General features: G+C 43.4%; 1 long non-coding RNA gene across 1 annotated transcript; it reads right to left on the reverse strand.

Moving 5' to 3' along the window:
• Positions 1-3,678: 3,678 nt before the first annotated feature.
• On the reverse strand, positions 3,679-4,248 carry LOC143887168 (uncharacterized). The gene is made up of 2 exons (XR_013254088.1): positions 4,074-4,248; positions 3,679-3,883 (listed from the first exon to the last, which is right to left on the reverse strand). It is a non-coding gene; the product is annotated as an uncharacterized LOC143887168 (long non-coding RNA).
• Between the last annotated feature and the right edge of the window lie 14,842 nt (positions 4,249-19,090).

Below are 19,090 nucleotides of genomic sequence, written 5' to 3' on the forward strand. Positions count from 1 at the left end.
AAGATCAAATTGTTCAAAATCTTCAGATTGAAGATTGGACTACCCAAGACCCTCAGATCGACGACCGGGTAGTGCAACTAGGCGATCGGGCTGAGAATGTTGCTCAGGAGGCCGCTCAACCAAGACTAACAGTCAATCCAAGCACCGTCGTGATCAACGATCCTTGTCGATTTTCATCTTCTGATAATTAATTAAAGATTTTTTTAGTTTCTATTCTATTGAAATTTTAAGATTAGCTGTTTATAATGGGAATGAGACGGTTTTGGGGGGCTTTAGGAAGGAAAAGATTTGAATTAATATGTGGAGAAAAGAGTGATGGCTATTAATAGGGCTGCAACTCGAGCCGGGTTTTACCCGACCCGCAACGACCCGACCTGAAAATAGCCTGGGTTGGGTTCAGGTTTCATGGGTCTCGGGTCGAGCCGGGTTGAGCATTCAAAAGCCCGCATGAATCTCGGGTCGAGCCGGGTTTGAAGGGGCCCGACCCGACCCGACTCGAGTCACATAAGTTATAGTATGCACATTTTTTTCTATTGTTAGTTAAAAGTTAAAAGTGAAAACCCACGCACCCACTGTTATTGTATGTGAGTGTAATTTCTGCTTCTATGAGTTGAGTTGATTCAAGTGTTTGATTCAGCATTGTTTGATTGTAATTACAACATTGTTTGATTACAACATTGTTTGATTCAAGTGTAATGTGAGTGTAATTACATCATTGTTTGATTCAAGTGTACTGTGAGTGTAATTTCTACTTCTATGAGTTGAGTTGCCTTGCCAAACAAGAATTTTTCTTAAAAAATTGCGTCAACGTGAAAAAACCCGACCCGACCCGAGATTTATCATGGGTAGGGCCGGGTTTGGGAATCATGGGTTTTCCGAAAAGAAAAACCCGACCCGACCCAACCCTTGATATTTCTCGGGTAGGGTTGGGTTCTCCAAAACCCGACCTGCCCGACCCGAGTTGCAGCCCCAGCTATTAAATAGGGAGTTTCTTGTTTCAATATTAAAGGGAGGAATAATAGTTGGTCGTGTAGGCCTAGCTTTTCTCTTGAAAACTTAATAAGTTAAATTTTAACAAGTTTACAAGGCTGAATAAATAGGAGGTTTATTCCTCTTACGCGCGCATTTTGGCCAAGAGGACGTTTCCCCTACATCGCGATGCAGCGGAAATGCGTTCGTCGCCGATGTCTCAGCCTTTGGATCAACTGAGTGGTCCAGATTAAGAGTTATGAAAAACCTGTAGAAGAGACATTTCCTCATTCCTCTTCATCTTCTTCCGACGAATTTTTGTCTCTCATCTATAGCAGTTTATGAAGCAAAGACCAGACGCGCAAGTATTACGTAGCAATTTCTGGGCAAAGGAAAGAGGTTCGGATCTAACCGTTGTTTCCATTTTCTCTATGTGAATATGTAGAGAACATTGATGGTAGCAGAGATTGAGGTAAGTTGTTCTGGATGAACGTTTAAGCACGGTATGTTTTGGATTTTAAGGGCACGTTTGGATAGGCACGCAGTGCCTGTTGATATGCCGAGCTTTGGCACAAAAGGAGAACAACACCCGAAAACTGGGTATGTAGAGCTCAACAATAATTAGTTGGGTGACTGGGTCTTCAACATGATGGAGAACACCAAGCGAATTCACTCTGTCAAAACCGCCTCGAACTCGGTGTTTGCTGCAGAATTTTGATTACGGTCTGCTTTTCCCGAACAATTTTGGCCTTCGAAACGAAGATACGTTGAATTGGGGAAGAAAGAGTTCTGATTTCTACACAAGCTGCAACTCTTGATGGGTTTTCTGTTTCAAGGGAGAGGTTTCCTCCTTGACTATGAGAGGAAAATTAATACTCTGGGTCTCTCGGGTTGGTAAATATGTATTAAGGGATGATGTAATGGCTGTTACACCAGTGGGACACCTTGTCCATGCAATTCAATACGATTACAGTATTAATAAAAAAATATTTTTGTTCTTCTTGCTTGTAGTCATGTGGGTTTAGTTGAAAAAAGAGCAGTATTATTTTTATCCAATGGTTAGATATAACAATGCATAACCCAATGTTCATCACTAGTTGTGCATGGTTGATCTACTTGGTTGTAGTGGCTGATGGGCTGATTCATGAAACGCAAGAGTTAATTAATAGAGGAAGCATATTCGGGCAGACACAAGTGTCAGGTTGTTTGCACATTCTAAAAATTTTGCTGAAGCTCTATGTCTGAGAACAAATTTAAGGTAATGGAAATGCTAGTTTTAAGTTTGAGCATAGCTAGTATTTCAGTACAACAACCCCTGTTTGTTCATGTGTTTCTGTGTTTGTACCCGCCTTTGAAAACTCAAAGCACAAAGCCAATATTGGTAGCTTAAGAATATTCTGTCCTTAAAGCATTTGTTCTTTGCTTGGGTGTAAGCATTTGTTCTCACCATTGAAAAAAAGCATTTGTTCTTTGCTTGGGTGTAAGCTTGGCACACAAAAACTCATTTCTTTAGTGCAGAAATTTTGAATTAGGGGACCAATTTCAGCCGGGTCAGCTATTCACATCGTATCCCTGCTAACACACTGCATCAGAGGGATCATTAGCTTACCCTCAACCATGCTCATTTGCATCAGAGGATTTATTTATATTGTTAATGAAATTGCAACCCCTGGATGCACACCTACAAACAGTTTTTATATTTCTCTTTTGAGTCCTTTTTTTTTTTAAAGATAATCTTCTATTAATTTATTTTTTCAGATGTGGGTGCATATCTGCATAATTACTTCTATTAATTTGGGATGCCATGCCATTAGACCGTCCTCGATTCAATTATATTTTTCATTAACATAAGGGACAAAAATAACAGGATCTCACAATCATTGAACATGCCTGAGAGGTGGTCTCTCAAAGTTTGCTCAACAAGTTCATCTAGTTAATGAACTCATATCAAAGCGAAAGGAGAAGCCTTGTATAAACAAATTTTGATCGACAACATATCATTTCTTCCTAGGAATTCTGGTAGTCCAGTGAGCATTATATGACTATCGTAAGTCAAATTCAATTAAAAACAGCATCTCCAATGAGCTGAGCTCCCAATCCAATAACTCTCAGTTTGAAGAATTCGTACACAATCAGGTGCTGTTGATGGCTAACAAAAAGGGATATTTAATGGCATGAAACACCACACAAAACAGAACTGAAATGAAATAGAATCCGTATGTATATGTTCAGGCTTATGTAATGGCTGTTGATGATTATAGGACTCTAGGTTTAAAGGTAATTCAAAGAACTAGTGTTCTTCAATTGATCAGGAAGGGCTACTTCGGAATTCAGCTCAGCACTGGTGTTTGGGTTAGCTAATAAAATTCTAGACGAGCTCTTAAGTCTTGAACTAACACTACAGTACCTCTGAACTTGCAGACTTTAAAAATTGATCTAGTGGTAACAAGCCTGATATCATCTCTTTCCTTCTTCTTCTTTTTTTTTTTTTTAAATTTTCCTATTCAACACACAACCAAACAGTCATTTAACCGAGCATTCATTAGACTCAATTTAGGCATTGGTTCTGTTGCCTGGAACTCGTTTCTTGAGAAAATGAATTCATATTAAAATGTCTTCCTCTCAATGAATTCGTCTAGCAAATCAACTTTTTTATAAGTGACTTTCAATAGCAAAGTTCTTATTAGAAAAACAACACCATGCCAAGGGTAGCTTCCACAAAGAAATTAATATTCAGGCCTGATTAAAAGTATCTCAAGATTTGTAAAGTTGAGAAGCTTTACATTAATCTCTTACACCATTAATGACGTAGATTAAGTATAGATGGAAGTTGGAATTCTGCAGTCTCTGAGGAATTTTCACAAGCAATTGGTGGGCTCGTTCAAATTTCATGTAGCACCCTCAATTCAAGTTCCTACGATTCAACCATTTGAAAGTAGGTTAATGGAAACAGTGAGGGTGCCCAGTTGGCATGCACAAGCAAGTTACCCACACACTAATCTACAGAGTGAGCATGCCTTAATTCCCCACACAACAAAAAATGGGTTGAAGAAAGGGACGTGTTTAAGAAATTGAAGTAACATGTTGATGGATTTGTAACAAACCTGATTTTCTGTAGGTCAAATCCAATTTGTAGCATTTCTGAAATCTTTCAGCAAGGGAAATTGGCATCATTTTTTTTCGAGGGTTTGCAGAAAGGGAAAATGGAACCCTAAAATCCCTCCAGTCGACCGACCACTGGAGGGATCTTCCAATCTACGTAATGGAAATTAACTTTAACTAGACTTTAACCCTATTTAGAAAACCACTATCTTTAAGTGGCCATCTAATGAAAACGTTAAAATCGCCCGCCCTGTAGGATAATGCGCCCCCTTTAACGTGAATTGTGGGCAGACTTCAACGCTTTTTGACATCAAATCATGTTAAATGGAGGGCGCATTATCCTACAGGGGGCAAAAAAAATCATCGCCCTAAATACCTCTATTTGAAACTTCAATGATTGAGGATCCTCATTCTTGCTGTGATTCCAAACATCTGCAAAATGAAGAATGATCTGGGTGGTCTTCTACTATCTCCACTTCCTTACGTGTATTCCAATGGGAAGAAATAATAACTTTATTTATAATAGCTTAAAGGAAAACCTAGAGTCCACCTATTACGGACTCTTGTTCCTCAAATAAGCCCACTAACCTTATTGGGGTTACAACGGGCCCACACATATTACTAACTCATTACCATATCCTTTCCAACGTGATCATACGTGGCTAATTAGGTGTTCCCGGCTCAAAATCTTGTTGATCACTAGCCGTATATGAGCTGATCTTGATTACTCTTTATGCTATAATCAAACATTCTCTACGATCCGGTTTAACAAAAGCCAAAACATGTACTATGCAAGTCCATAAAAGTCTTACAACGTTTCCCAGAATAGTGTAAGTAGGTTTTTTGAAAAATATAGGATCCCTCGCAAACACTGTAAAATTATTTAAAAGTAAATATATATTTTTATATAAATTGCCCTTATCGAAATTACACACATATATATTTGTACATTCAATATTTCCTGGACTATTTTCTTGTATATGATCACAATCTGATCATTTTGCACTTGATTAGGAAACTACTACATGTTGTCAACCCAAGTAATTGTTTCATTAATTATTTCATATTTGTACATAAACATCATTGACCACCAGAGATATTATTCTTGAATTATATGAATGTAAAAGTCCATAGTATAATTCCTCCAGGGTTTTTCCCATGGAAAAAAAATACAATATTTTTTGAATAGCTAGAAAAAAAAATACAATTAATTTATAAAGACACCGATTCCTGTATGTTGGGAGAGTTTAGTACTTGCACCAAACCCATTTAATAATGTAGATCAAGACCCCTGATCTTGGTGATGAATTTCAGTAACGGTCGAGGTGGCAGCGAGGCGGATTGCATTGTATTGAGAGCTAGGCTTTGCAAATGGTGAATGAACTCCAAAGTTCATTTCTTTAAGTGGGCAAACCCCCCCTCCATTATTGGGTACGTTGGTGCACCCTGAAGGTCCAGAGGGTGTACCAGGGCCGCTTTGGAGGGATTCAAACACAAAATCTCTCGAACCCCAGTCTCCTTCCAAAGGCCTTGAGGCTAAAACTGTTTTGGAACATGAAATCATGATGATGAAAATGGTGTATATCACTACCAAAAGATTTCTTCTATAGGAACCCATCATAAAGTAGTTAGAGAATTCTGTCGAGGAGAAAGAGGGGAAGTTTTTTGACGTGTGGTTTTTCTTGAGAAGATGGAGATTTGGGTTTTAGATGATGAAAATAGGGAGGAATGAGGAGATGTATATATGGTTTGTATCATGGCCATGTTTTTCTTTGGACTTTGTCAGGAATTGACTTCTACTCTGTGTACTTCAACAAATACGGGGTCTAGTCCGGAATTTGAATTCCAAAACGCGGCCAAAGACTTAGACCATGAATAAACTTGATGGTTTACTCTCTCTCTCTCTCTCTCTCTCTCTCTCTTCACACGCATAAAGATGAGGACCCAACTTTCTTAAGACGGCATTGGACTTCAAAAACTAAAGGCAAAGTTGTTGTGTTTTGCATGCAAGAGAGAGTTGAAAACTAAAGGCAAAGTTGTCGTGTTTTGCATGCAAGAGAGAGTTGAAAACTAAAGGGGAAGTTGTCGTGTTTTGCATGCAAGAGAGAGTTACTTGAGACCCTATTCCCTCTAAATGCTTCTGGACTTCATAAATGAACGTCTCTTCATCTTCGTTTGCATATCACATATAGGTTCTTGAGACCCAATTTTCCTTTAAATGGCTTTTGGATTTGATAAGTAAAACCAAATTCTTCGTTGTTTACATAGAAGAGATATACTCAACAATCCCTACAAAAACAGCATTTTTTTTATCTAGGTTAGGATCAACCCTCTAATATTCGGTCCCTCTCTAGATCGTAGGGTTAGGATCAACCTATGGAAATGATCTTTGGGGCACTACCTATTTAGGCTGTGGCCCATCTAATGGATGGTTTGGATCATTCCATGGTGTGGGACAAGACCGTACTTTTTAATAAATGAGGAGTGTCATCATCAACATACTGGAGTGGTGGTGTCCCTACTAATCAAAAGGAGCGTAAATATCACTTCCCCCAATTTATCCTTCAAAAATTTAGAATTTACCGACGGGACCATGATCGGTTGTTCGGTATCAATTATCTAATAAAAGATCCACATGGAATTCCATTGCATGAAAGGATTCTACAACTTCAGCTTCCTTATCTCTTCCACCTAGCTACTGGTGAAGATCAGTTCCTAACTAATCACCAAAAGAGAACAATCTCAAGCTCTAAATGTTGATAAGGATCACCAATGTAAATGATTTGTCATAATCTCCAAAGGAGATCAATCTATTGTAATATTATTATATAAATATATACTCGAACCATATAAGAAGGCAAGCACTCTTCATGGTTTAACTTTCTTTGGCGGTATTAGAGGTAGAATGAATAGAATGTCTTCTTCATTTGTTCAGTCCTTCCTACCAGATCTACGGCTCCTTCCTTCCCATTTTGTGGCATTTATCTCTATCAAGTTGTCACCGCCAAACTCCTTGCTAGAATTCATGCCCTAAAAGCCAGTATATTTTGTTTATCTTATAATTTAAGTATTAACAAAGGTTTCATTTCATGAACTTTATTGGCTATTATCTAATTGATTATGTGTGATGTGCTTATTATCTGACACATACTCATTCCTAGGTAGCAGAGTAGGAATACCATGCTCAAGGATTCATATATCCAAGGGAGCAGAGAGATATGGTATCCCGGTTCTTTGCAGACCTTAAAAGTTCCTGGTTGGGGTTGAGATTGGTCATCTCCTTCTGTACACAACCAGCACCAGTCTTTCCTACATGCATGATTCGTGGAGTGGCTTATCCCAATCACTTGGGTATTGGACACTAAGCAAGTGTCACACCCCAAACCGGCACTGTGGCTTGGAACATAATGGCACCACATACCTTCAGATAGAATTTTACAAGCATGAAATGTGAGCAGATAGCAAAACCATGCACAAATATCTAAAAGTAAATCAAATCCATAATCCATCCATAAATTGTTTTAATGAGATTAATCTTCAGTATCTCACCCCCGCCCCCAACAAATTATTAGGCTTTTTCCTCAGGAGTTTTAGAACAAAACTCATACCGAGTCTTTCCGCCTTTGAATAGGCGTGTCTTTAATTATTTCCCCTTCCATTGCACAACACTTCTGTACAATACCAAAGTACCTTTTTCTGTGAAAGTGCTGGCAACCAATTCGGGTTTATATGTATGCATTTTAATGCCTAAGATGTGCATAGCCTCATCTAGGTATTTCATTTGACAGTTGCGTCATAATAACGTATTAGTTTCCAACAACAGATCCATGCCCTTTCAAGCAATCAAGTTGTTGTACACGTAAAGCGATAGAAGTACAACATTCCTTCCACTTACCTTTGTGTACATACAACGATTGCTTTGGGTTATAGCATAACCGAAACCTTCCATGGCTCTATAAAACAGGATACACCTTTTAGTTTCCAATTTAGAAGAGGTTCAACAAATTCCCAAACTTCATTTTTCATAATGGAGTTTATTTCCTCAGACATGGTTTCCATCTAAAGATGTGAACTTTTAAACTTTCAATTTCCTCTGAATAAGACCTTTTCAAAAAAAAATTTCCTCTGAATAAGTAACATGTTTCTCACTCGAGTTCTCATCTACCAAGGTAAAAATCCTATTAGGGGAGTGTTCCCTTTCACTTTGTCTAAGATGTAAACCTTCGTATGCGTATTTGCATACAGGGTTAAGTCGTACTGATATCTACATCATTCAGATGTATATTCCTTCCGTCCACAACTCTAAAAGAGTTAGGTCAGAAGTCTCTGATAGAGCACATTTAACAATGTAAGTTGTGTTATAACCTAGAAATTCATAGGGATATCAATATAGTCCATCATTGATCTGACAATGTCTAGTCTATTCCTTCGCCCAACATTTGGCATTCCCCTCTTCTTCTCAATTGCATGATATCAATTCCTAGGGGATGGGAAATTCGGTTGTCAACCCCTTAAATTGAATTCCAAATTATCTTTTATGATTGGCACGCTCACGCATTCAACACTCGCAAAAGTCGTGCTGACCAATCACGCCGCCTCCTCCATCCCTCAGGACCAACAAGGAGTGGTACAGGAATATTCACCTGTTGTCCATCAACTATGCTTTTCGGCCTGATCTTAGGCCCTGACTCACCCTCCGTGGACAAACCTTGTGGAGGAACCCTTAGGTTTTCAGGGTCATTGGATTCTCACCAATGTTTGCGTTACTCAAGCCGACATTCTCGCTTCTCAAGTCGTGCTGACCAATCACGCCGGCGATCCTCGACCAAAGCCAACAAGTGGCCTTGATTTATTTTGGCTAAAAAACTGCTCTTTAAGATGAAATCAAGATTTAGGATTGAAAGTGTAGTCTTGGGTTGATAAATCTCACTTCTAGAGCATGCATATCTCGTTCCTAGCTTAGAAGTTGCCTTAAAAGAAGAGAAATCATAATAGAATTGGAATTTTTTCCCTAATTTTGAAGTTGATCGAAATCCTAATTTCTTAAGAGTGTTGATCAGAGAACCTATCATCAATCCTCCCTCAAGATTAACAAGTGTTAGTTTAATCAAGGATAGTCTTCTTTGGCCTAGACTACAACACGATTATAGAACGAAATCTTGCAAAAATGTTACTGACAAACCCGTTTCTAGGATGAGTCTAGAATTTGGTTAGTCAGTAAATCAATGAATTCATTAAGATGAGTCTCTCCTTGACAAGGAAACTTGAAAATCTAGTGAAATATTATAGTAATGGGTCTGGAGACTTTGCTCTACCATCACTAACTCACTGGGGGGGGGGGGGGGGGGGAGGAGGGGGAAATGATGTCTATCGGAATTGTTTGTCATTTGATGGCATGACCTATTTAATGTTTGAAATAAGTAATTAGTTACTGGGATGTAGAGTTAAAAGAAGAATGTACACATCTCTTGTGGTTTTCTGGAGTTTGTACATCTGATTGAACATAACTTCTTGCCTGAAAATCATAATTCTGGACTAAAAGACTGGTATCTAGAAGTGGTATAAGGATACTAGAAAGTAGAAATTGGTATATGGTAGTTGGAAACTCGAAAGTGGTATTTGGTATCAGGTAGAGTTGACTTTAACATCAGATTTGAAACCATGAAGTGAATATATATATATATATATATATATATAGATATGGCATACGAATATGAAAGTCATGAAAACGAAAGAAAGTGTTGTTGAGAACAAACTGGAATTTGCACTTAAGCTAGAAAATTCCAAACTGGGAAAAAAATGTTGGTGCCTGAGAATCACATACGTTATCTTTAACCATGTAGCGATTTCCATGGAGAGAAGTTTATTTGTTGATTGCTAGCCAAAGCATCACCATTGAAGGTCATTTTCTTGTTGGGCAAGCAGGTCCAGTGTTTCTATCGGCGTTACTGCATCCGGAAGCGTCAGACGGAGGAACAGGGGCTCTCAGCAAAGACTTAAAAACTCTAGTATCTTCGTGTAGACACGGATATTTAGAAGAAGGGTCAAAGCAATAACAGCTAGAAGTTTTCTCCAAAGACCCATTTCTTGAAAGCAGTAGGGAATAACAATGAGAGCTTGTGATGAGACAAGGGTATTTATCATGAAAATGGTAAACTAAAACTATGAGAAGACCAACTCCAATTGGCTAGAGTTTTGACAACTAGCGTAGATTCGGAGAGTAGTTGAATAAGTAGTTAACGGGGAGGAGATAAGAATTAGATTTGTCTGGAACTTACCACGGAGAATAGTGATAGATGGAAAAAAAAATCTACAAGCATATCTTTGTTATCTACTCCATGGGAATTGCTAGAGTCCATCGCAACAGGTATTTCGCGGCTGGTCTGTCGCACGTTAGACCAGCCACCTCGCGAATGGAGACAAAAGTCCATTCACGAGGTGGCTGGTCTAACGTGCGACAGACCAGCCGCGAAATACCTGTTGCGATGGACGCTAGCAATTCCCATGGAGTAGATAACAAAGATATGCTGGAGACAAAAGTCCATTCACGAGGTGGCTGGTCTGACGTGCGACAGACCAGCCGCGAAATGCCTTTTGCGATGGACGCTAGGAAATCCCTTACTCCATAGTTCCCTTTTTTGGGAAATGATATCAGTGCTGTCATGTTTTGATATTTCCGCGGTCTTGGGTTGTCTTTTCTTTTTTACTTAGTTTTTTCAGAGCTTTTTGGGAACTGTAATAACCTTTAAATACTAAAAGACAATAAGCTTCTCCGAAAAGGGTGCCTCCATTGGTTTGCACATTTCTATCATGGGATTTGCTAGCGAACATCGCAGAAGGTATTTCGTGGACCAGCTGTTGCATGAGAGAGCAGCCACCTCAGATGAATTAAATGAATAAGCCAAAATCTAAGCCTATGTGGCTGCACTCTCATGCGACAGCAGTTCCATGAAATGCCTTCTGCGATGGCCCCTAGCAAATCACATCTATCATAGGAAATCTTAACTATTTACAGCTTTTATAAATGTTTTAAGAAATCTCAATGTGTCTTTAAGGACGTAAAATCTACATGAGAAATAAACTCGCGCCCTTGCAAAAATTAGATGAAAGGGTGTCCCCATTGGTCAACAAAATGTAAAAGTCAAAGAACATTATAAATGCAGTTTAGTCACGTGTAACCAATGGGGGCTCCCTTTCATCTGATTTTTGCAAGTGCACCCTTGAGTTTAGCATCCTTCTATTTATATATATCACATGTGTTATCGTGCAATTAACGATAGGTTTCCTTTAAAGGAATTCTAGATTTTGCTATTTCATCTCTTTCTACTATGGGCATGGAACACATGCAAGAGCAACGTGCTTGATATGTTGAGTTCAAAATGTATCGAAAGTCAAGCACAACGATCAGTTTTTTCTATTTCCGATTTTCAATTCCTTCTTTGGTGGGGACGGAACACGTGCGAGAAAGTTATCGGTTGTTTGATTCAACTTCAAAAGTGAATTCAAGCCGAATTTCGTTACGAGTGTCAAAATCAGTTCAAACCCTATTCCTAAATCAATTCAAAATCATCCAATACAAGTGTCAGTTATCTTATTGTGCTACAGCCAAAAATTGCATTATGGTATGAACTAGTTGTCCAATTCACGGATTTTATATTTCGAAATAATATCAGCACAACCACATTTTAATAATTGCACTAACTCTTGTCGTCTTTTATTACTTAAAGAATGGTCGAATGTTATTACAGTTCGCAAAAAGTCCTGACAAGCCAATTAAAAAGGAAAAGACATGTTAAGTTTGTGCAAAATTATAAAAACATGGTTGGGCTGATATCATTTCCCTTTATATTTTATCATTTTGTGCGGTAACTTGAGATATTCCTTTGTAAAATTTACGGATAACCTTGTTTACATAATATGTTCTCGTACAAAGCACGCACCATAGAGAGAGAGAGAGTATGGGCAGTTCGATCACAAAATACATGGTAATTAGCTCCTACTTCCACTCAGGAATGAGGTGTGCTGCAACATCCCTACTAGCCTCTACTGTTCGATCTTAACCTGTTGACAAGTTAAACATTGTGCCACGAATTTGGCAATCTCTCTCTCTCTCTCTCTCTCCATGTTATTCCACCAGCTTCTAATAGTGGTTCTGGAGAATATGTGGTAAGACAAGATGTTTGGTAAACTAAAGACATGCAAATTTTGGATGGACAATGTATTTTTTTGGGACATGTGGTAACTAAGGATGAGATCTTTGTGGACTCAAATAAGATAGAAGAAGTGGTGGAATGAAACAGGCAGAATAGCGTCCTGAAGATCGGCAATTTTTTGGGATTGGCTCGGTATTATAGGTGGTTCGTTGAGGGATTTTTCTGCATCGCCACACCTTTAACTCGATTGTATCATAAGGGAGTTCGATTTGTATGGTCTGAGGAGTGTGAACAAAGCTTTCAGGAGCTAAAGCGATGCCTAATCTCAACACCTATTTTTACCTTTTCTTATTAGTGGAGCAGGATTCACAATCTATATTGATGCCTCGAAGAAAAGTTCTAGATGTCTGCTAATGCAGAAGGGAAAGGCGGTGGCCTATGCCTCTCAAATGCTAAAACTGTATAAAGAGAACTACCCGACTCACAATTTAGAATTGGCAGTGGTTGTGTTCGCATTGAAGATTTGGAAGCATTATCTATACAGCAATTCGTGTGATGTGTATATGGATCACACGAATTGTCCATTAGCTACTATCCCGGTAAAGCCAACGTGGTGGGCGGTAATTTAAGCAGGAAGTCCTCAATAAATGTTGTGGCTTAGATCACCTCGCAGAGGCATATTTTAGAAGACTTGAGGAGAGCGGATATTGAGATACGCCATCGGGGTTTGATGGGGTGTAAAAACTCCAACCACTCACAGGCTGCCACCTGTCCCAGAGCAGGTGAATTCCAGCCACTCACAGGCTGCCACCTGTCCCAGAGCAGGTAAACTCCAGCCACTCACAGGCTGCCACCTGTCCCAGAGTAGGTGAACTCCAGCCACTCACAGCCTGCCACCTGTCCTGGAGTAGGTGAACTCCAGCCTCTTACAGGCCGCCATCTGTCCTGGACACCTGTCCAGGACACCTCACCAGGTTTTCCCTATAAAAAGGGATTCAAAGCTCAAACCAATGGGTAATGCGAAAATCCCTTCTCTCCCTAAACTCTTAGACATCTCCCCTTCACTCCTGCTCATACTGACTTGAGTGTCGAAGGGCCTGTCCGGAGTAAAACCCGGTCTGGTCTTCTGACCTCGCTTGCCTTGTGCAGGACTCAGCCCTCATAGCAGGACTCGTTCTCAACCACTTCACTCCTCGTTCACTCCGGTCCCCCAGGACTCAGCTCCCCTAGTCATCCAGCTCAGCTCTTACGTCGCTGCTGTACCTGTTACCGATTTTAGGTCTAACAGATTGGCGCCATCCGTGGGACCCCAGAACTAAAAGCTGTCTTTACACATCCCACTCACAAAAAGGCAGGACGCAAGAGTACGCGGATGCCTACTGCGCGGGCGCGGACTACCCAAACCGCGCTACCCCGCAGGACCCGGAGCGAGCGAATTGCATCACTAGTAGTAGCAGCTTCTGCTACTGCAGATCAGAGCCCGGCTCGCTCAGAACATCTGAATCCCTTGCCCACCCCGGAGCAGGTTCAAGCTCTATTTCAGCAGATGACAGCCCTCGTTGGGCAGTACCAGCAACTACTTCAAGTACCCCCTCAACCTCCCCCAGAGGCTCCGCGATCTTTCCAAGGGAGGCCAGACGTCCACAGGGGAGAGTCATCACACCAGGGTGAGGGCCGAACTCATCATTCCACCAGACAAGTCCCTCACCCCACTACGAGGCATGCCCAAACAGAGCCTCATCACCGTGAAAGGACGCGGTCCCCCTCCACACAGAGGCGCCGAGCTCATCAAGATCGTGCGCCACCAGCGAAGCGCCGACCTCGTCGTATGAGTCGGGAGAGCCAATCCGGCTCCGCGGCGAGCCAGTCTGTGGAAAGGATCAGGTCCTTGGACCATAGGACCGATCCACTGCTACAAAGAATGGAGAAGATGGATCACCGGATAGAGGAATTGGCGAAGGACCAGAGCCGGCCAGTCTCCAGGGCGTTCTCAAGCAGGACGCCATTCACTGATGATGTTCTGGGTGCCCCAGCACCCAGAGGGTTTAAAATGCCCGCCGTCCCTCAGTATGACGGCACTACAGACCCCGTGGACCACTTGGAAACGTTCAGAACAATTATGCTCCTCCACGGAGCTTCCGATGGCTTTCTTTGCAGAGCGTTTCCAACGACGCTGACTGGTGCGGCAAGAGACTGGTATTCCAGGATCAAACCGAACTCCATCAACAATTTTGATGATTTTGGAGAGGATCTTGTCCGCCACTTCATGAGCAGCCGCAGGCCAAGGAAAACAACAGCTTCCCTGATGGCCTTGCGACAGGACGACAACGAGCCTCTGAAGGTGTTCGTCCGCCGATTCAACAGGGAGGCACTTCAAGTGCCAAATCTAGATCCCTCAGCAGCAATGAATGCGCTCCTCGCAGGCGCCAGGTCTAATGAATTCCGTCGAGCGGTGGCTCGACAAAATCCGCACTCACTAGCGGACCTTATGGCCGGGGCAGAAGAGTACATAACGGTGGAAGAAACACTGGCAGCTCTTAATTCAAATCGGAGGATAATCTCTGAAGAGAAGAACCTCCCTAAGCAGCGCAGGGAGGATAAACCTCCCAGGAGGGATAAGTCTCCGCCTCCTCAGAGAAGAGAAGAGAACTTCACGCCTCTCAACACCTCCAGAAAGCACATACTGGCGGCAATCAGCGAAGAAGAGTTCGTGAAGTGGCCTGCTAGAATGATCTCCAAGGGAAACAGGAGAGATCCTTCAAAGTACTGCCGGTTCCACAAGGACCACGGCCACGACACAGATGATTGTTGGCAACTCAAACAGGAAATTGAACAACTCATCAGCCGGGGCTATTTGAAAAAGTATATCCGAACTGACAGCCGCAACCAAGAGCGCAGAGGAAAGAGCCCCCAGGGCCGCAGCCCTCGAAGATCGCAGCAGCCCCCTGCTCGGGACAAAACCCCTCAGCTGGGCAATGCGCAGCCTGAGGCACCCCAACCTCAGCCAAGGGGGGTCATCGGTACAATTATGGGTGGGCCTGCAGCTGGGGGCACCTCTTCTACCGCTCGCAAAGCATATGCACGGCGAGTTAACGCCGTGCACACAACCAGCAAAAAGACGAGAACGGAGAATGAGATCTCCTTCTCAGATGCAGATCTGGATAATCTTATCCTGCCCCACGACGATGCACTGGTTTTAACCATGCTCGTCGCCAACTGGGAGGTGAAGAAAATCCTCGTAGACAATGGGAGTTCGGCGGACATTCTATACTACCACGCCTTTGAGAAAATGATGATAGGCGACGACCGTCTGAAGCCGGCAAACTCAGATTTATTTGGCTTCTCCGGAGAGGTCGTGAAAGTGGTGGGGCAGATCGAGCTCCCTGTTCTTGTCGGAGATCCGCCTTGTCAAGCTTTCGCCATGGTCAACTTTCTGGTAGTAAGGGCCACTTCGGTCTATAATGCTATCTTGGGACGGCCTGGCCAGAACCTCATCCGTGCAGTAGCCTCGGCCTACCACCAAAAAATGAAGTTCATAACCCCCAATGGTGTGGGGGAAGTTCGCGGAGATCAGCCTCAATCAAGAGAGTGCTACGCAATGGCACTTAAAGGCAAAAATGCAGTGGAATCACTGCCAATTGAACTGCTCGATGTAAGGGACGAGCTCAGAGGGACTCAACCTGCTGAAGACCTCCTCTCCATCCCGCTGTGCCCAGAGGACAGTGAGAAAGTCGCTCTGATTGGTTCCTCCCTCAGCACCAGCATTCAGCACCAGCTCACCAATTTTCTCCAGGACAATGCAGATGTCTTTGCATGGGTTCCTGCCGATATGCCCGGCATTGATCCAGAGATCAGCACACACAGGCTCGGTGTTGATTCAACCTGTAGACCGGTGAAGCAGAAGAGACGACATTTCACCTTCGAAAGGCGGCAGGCAATAAAAGAAGAAGTGGAGAGGCTTCTGAAGGCTGACTTCATTCGCGAGATTCGATACCCAGACTGGTTGGCAAACGTAGTCCTAGTCAAGAAGACTAATGGGAAATGGAGGACCTGCGTCGACTTCACCGATCTGAATAAGGCTTGTCCTAAGGACAGCTATCCACTCCCGAAGATCGACCAACTCATTGACGCCACAGCGGGTCATGAACTGTTGAGCTTCATGGACGCCTTCTCCGGATATAATCAGATCAGGATGTACGAGTCGGATATACCAAAGACCTCCTTCGTCACAGATCAAGGGACTTACTGCTACCGAGTTATGCCCTTCGGCCTCAAAAATGCCGGAGCCACTTACCAAAGGCTTGTGAACAAACTTTTTCAGAACCAGATCGGCCGTAACATGGAAGTCTATGTAGACGATATGCTGGTCAAAAGTCGGAGTGCGCAGGATCACGCGTCTGATCTCAGAGAAACATTCCAGGTCCTGAAGAAGCACAACATGAAACTTAACCCCACCAAGTGCACATTTGGTGTCAGCTCGGGGAAGTTCTTAGGATTCATGGTGAGCCAGCGAGGGATAGAAGCAAATCCAGAAAAGATCAGAGCCGTGATGGAGCTTACTGCCCCAAAAACCATCAGGGAAGTCCAGCGGCTCACGGGAATGATAGCGGCGTTGGGTCGCTTTATCTCCAAATCAGCGGAAAGGTGCCTCCCCTTTTTCAGCACGGTCAAGGGACTCAAGACCGCGCCCTGGACGAAAGAATGCCAGGTCGCATTCGAAGAGCTGAAAAGATATTTGTCCTCTACGCCATTATTAACAAAGCCGGAGCCGGGCGAGGAGCTATTTTTGTATCTCTCCATCAGCTCCACGGCTCTGGCAGCTGTACTCGTCCGTGAAGAGCACCGCCAGCAAAAACCTATTTATTATGTCAGCAAGGTTCTTCACGACGCAGAAACAAGGTACCAGCGGGTCGAGAAATTGGCTTACGCGCTGGTAATGGCCGCCAGGAAGTTAAGGCCGTACTTCCAAGCTCATACTGTAAAGGTCTTGACTGATCAGCCACTTCGACAAGTTCTCCATCGACCAGATATCTCCGGGCGACTTGTGAAATGGGCTGTAGAGCTAAGCGAGTTCGATATTCAGTACGCACCCAGGCCAGCTATCAAGGCCCAAGTACTGGCAGACTTTGTAGCCGAGTGCACTATCCCTCAGCAGGTCGTCCACCCTGAAGCATTGCAGCTCCCAGTTATGGAGAAAGTAGTCCCAGAAGAGCGTATGACAAAGGAAATTCGGACGGAAATCAGGCCACCTTCAGCCGGACAGGACTCCATAACCAGCACACCGACTTGGGAAGTATATGTCGACGGATCTTCAAATAAAAACGGCTGTGGAGCTGGCCTCATCCTCACGGGGCCTGATGAGTTCACTGCGGATTACGCCCTGAGATTCGGGTTCCGTGCATCAAATAATGAGGCGGAATATGAGGCCCTGCTTGCCGGAATGAGCCTTGCGATTCAGACCGGCGCCCAAAAATTGAAAGCGTACTGCGACTCGCAGCTGGTAGCAAACCAGATCCAAGGGGTCTACGAAGCCCGAGACGAGCGTATGATTAAATACCTCGCCAAGGTTCGCCAACTTTCCAGCCGGTTTGCAAGTTTCGAGGTCATCAGAGTGCCAAGAACAGAGAATGCCAAAGCTGACGTGCTGTCAAAACTGGCTGCCTCTGGATATACCACTCTCGGAAGCATACACATGGAGTTTCTACAGAGGTCCAGCATCGACAGTAAAGCCATGGAAGTCATGCAGGTGGAAGATGAGCCGTGCTGGATGGATGAGATCATGGGTTATCTGCGCGATGCTAGACTCCCGGAGGATAAGAAAAAAGCTCGTAAGGTGATACAGAGAGCTGCCCGATTCTCCCTCAGTGGTGACAATCTATACAAAAGGTCATATACTCTCCCATATCTGAAGTGTCTGAGGCCGAGCGACGCCGCGTATGCACTACAAGAGACTCATGAAGGAATTTGCGGAGAACATCTGGGGGGCAAAGCCCTGGCGATAAAGGTGCTGCTCAGAGGACTGTATTGGCCTACTATCAGGCAGGATGCCCTGGATCTGGTTAAAAGGTGTGAGAGGTGTCAGAAGTTCTCTCCTACCATCCACCAGCCTGCCGTAGCAATGGCTCCAATTATTAGTCCGCTTCCCTTCGCAGTATGGGGGATGGACATCCTGGGCCCTTTCCCACCGGCCTCTGGAAAACGCATGTTCGTGGTAGTGGCGATCGACTATTTCACTAAGTGGGTGGAGGCAGAACCTCTGGCCCAGATCACTGAGCAGAATGTGCAGAACTTCTTCTGGAAGGCAGTAGTCTGTAGATTTGGGATTCCCCGTATCTTGATCACAGACAACGGCAAACAGTTCGACTGCCGGAACTTTCGAAAGTTCTGCTCGGACCTAAAGATTGAACAGAGATTCACTTCGGTTGCTCACCACCAGACCAATGGGCAAACGGAAGTAACTAATAGAATCCTGCTTCAGGGGATAAAGAAGAGGCTGGACGAAAAAGCTGGCCGTTGGGCAGATGAGCTCTACCACGTTCTGTGGGCTTACCGCACTACTCCTCGCACGACGACTGGTGAATCGCCATTCAACCTTTCCTTTGGTACTGAGGCTGTGATACCAGTCGATATAGGCGCTCCATCTCCCCGAATCACCAGCTTCAACGAGCAGCTTAACGGCGACGGGCTCCGTGCCGATCTCGACTTACTAGAAGAAATCCGGGAAGAATCTCGAATCCGGGTCGCCGCTTATAAGCAGAGGGTATCAAATTATCACAACTCCAAGATTCGCCCCAGAGAATTCAGGACAGGAGATTTAGTCCTGAGAAAGGCAGCCGTCTCCCAACCGACGAAAGTCGGGAAACTCT

This window comes from Tasmannia lanceolata, unplaced genomic scaffold, assembly GCF_043159265.1.
Source record: "Tasmannia lanceolata isolate RefF3 unplaced genomic scaffold, GAP_Taslan_0.1 ptg000012l, whole genome shotgun sequence".
In the NCBI taxonomy this organism is placed as follows: domain Eukaryota; kingdom Viridiplantae; phylum Streptophyta; class Magnoliopsida; order Canellales; family Winteraceae; genus Tasmannia; species Tasmannia lanceolata.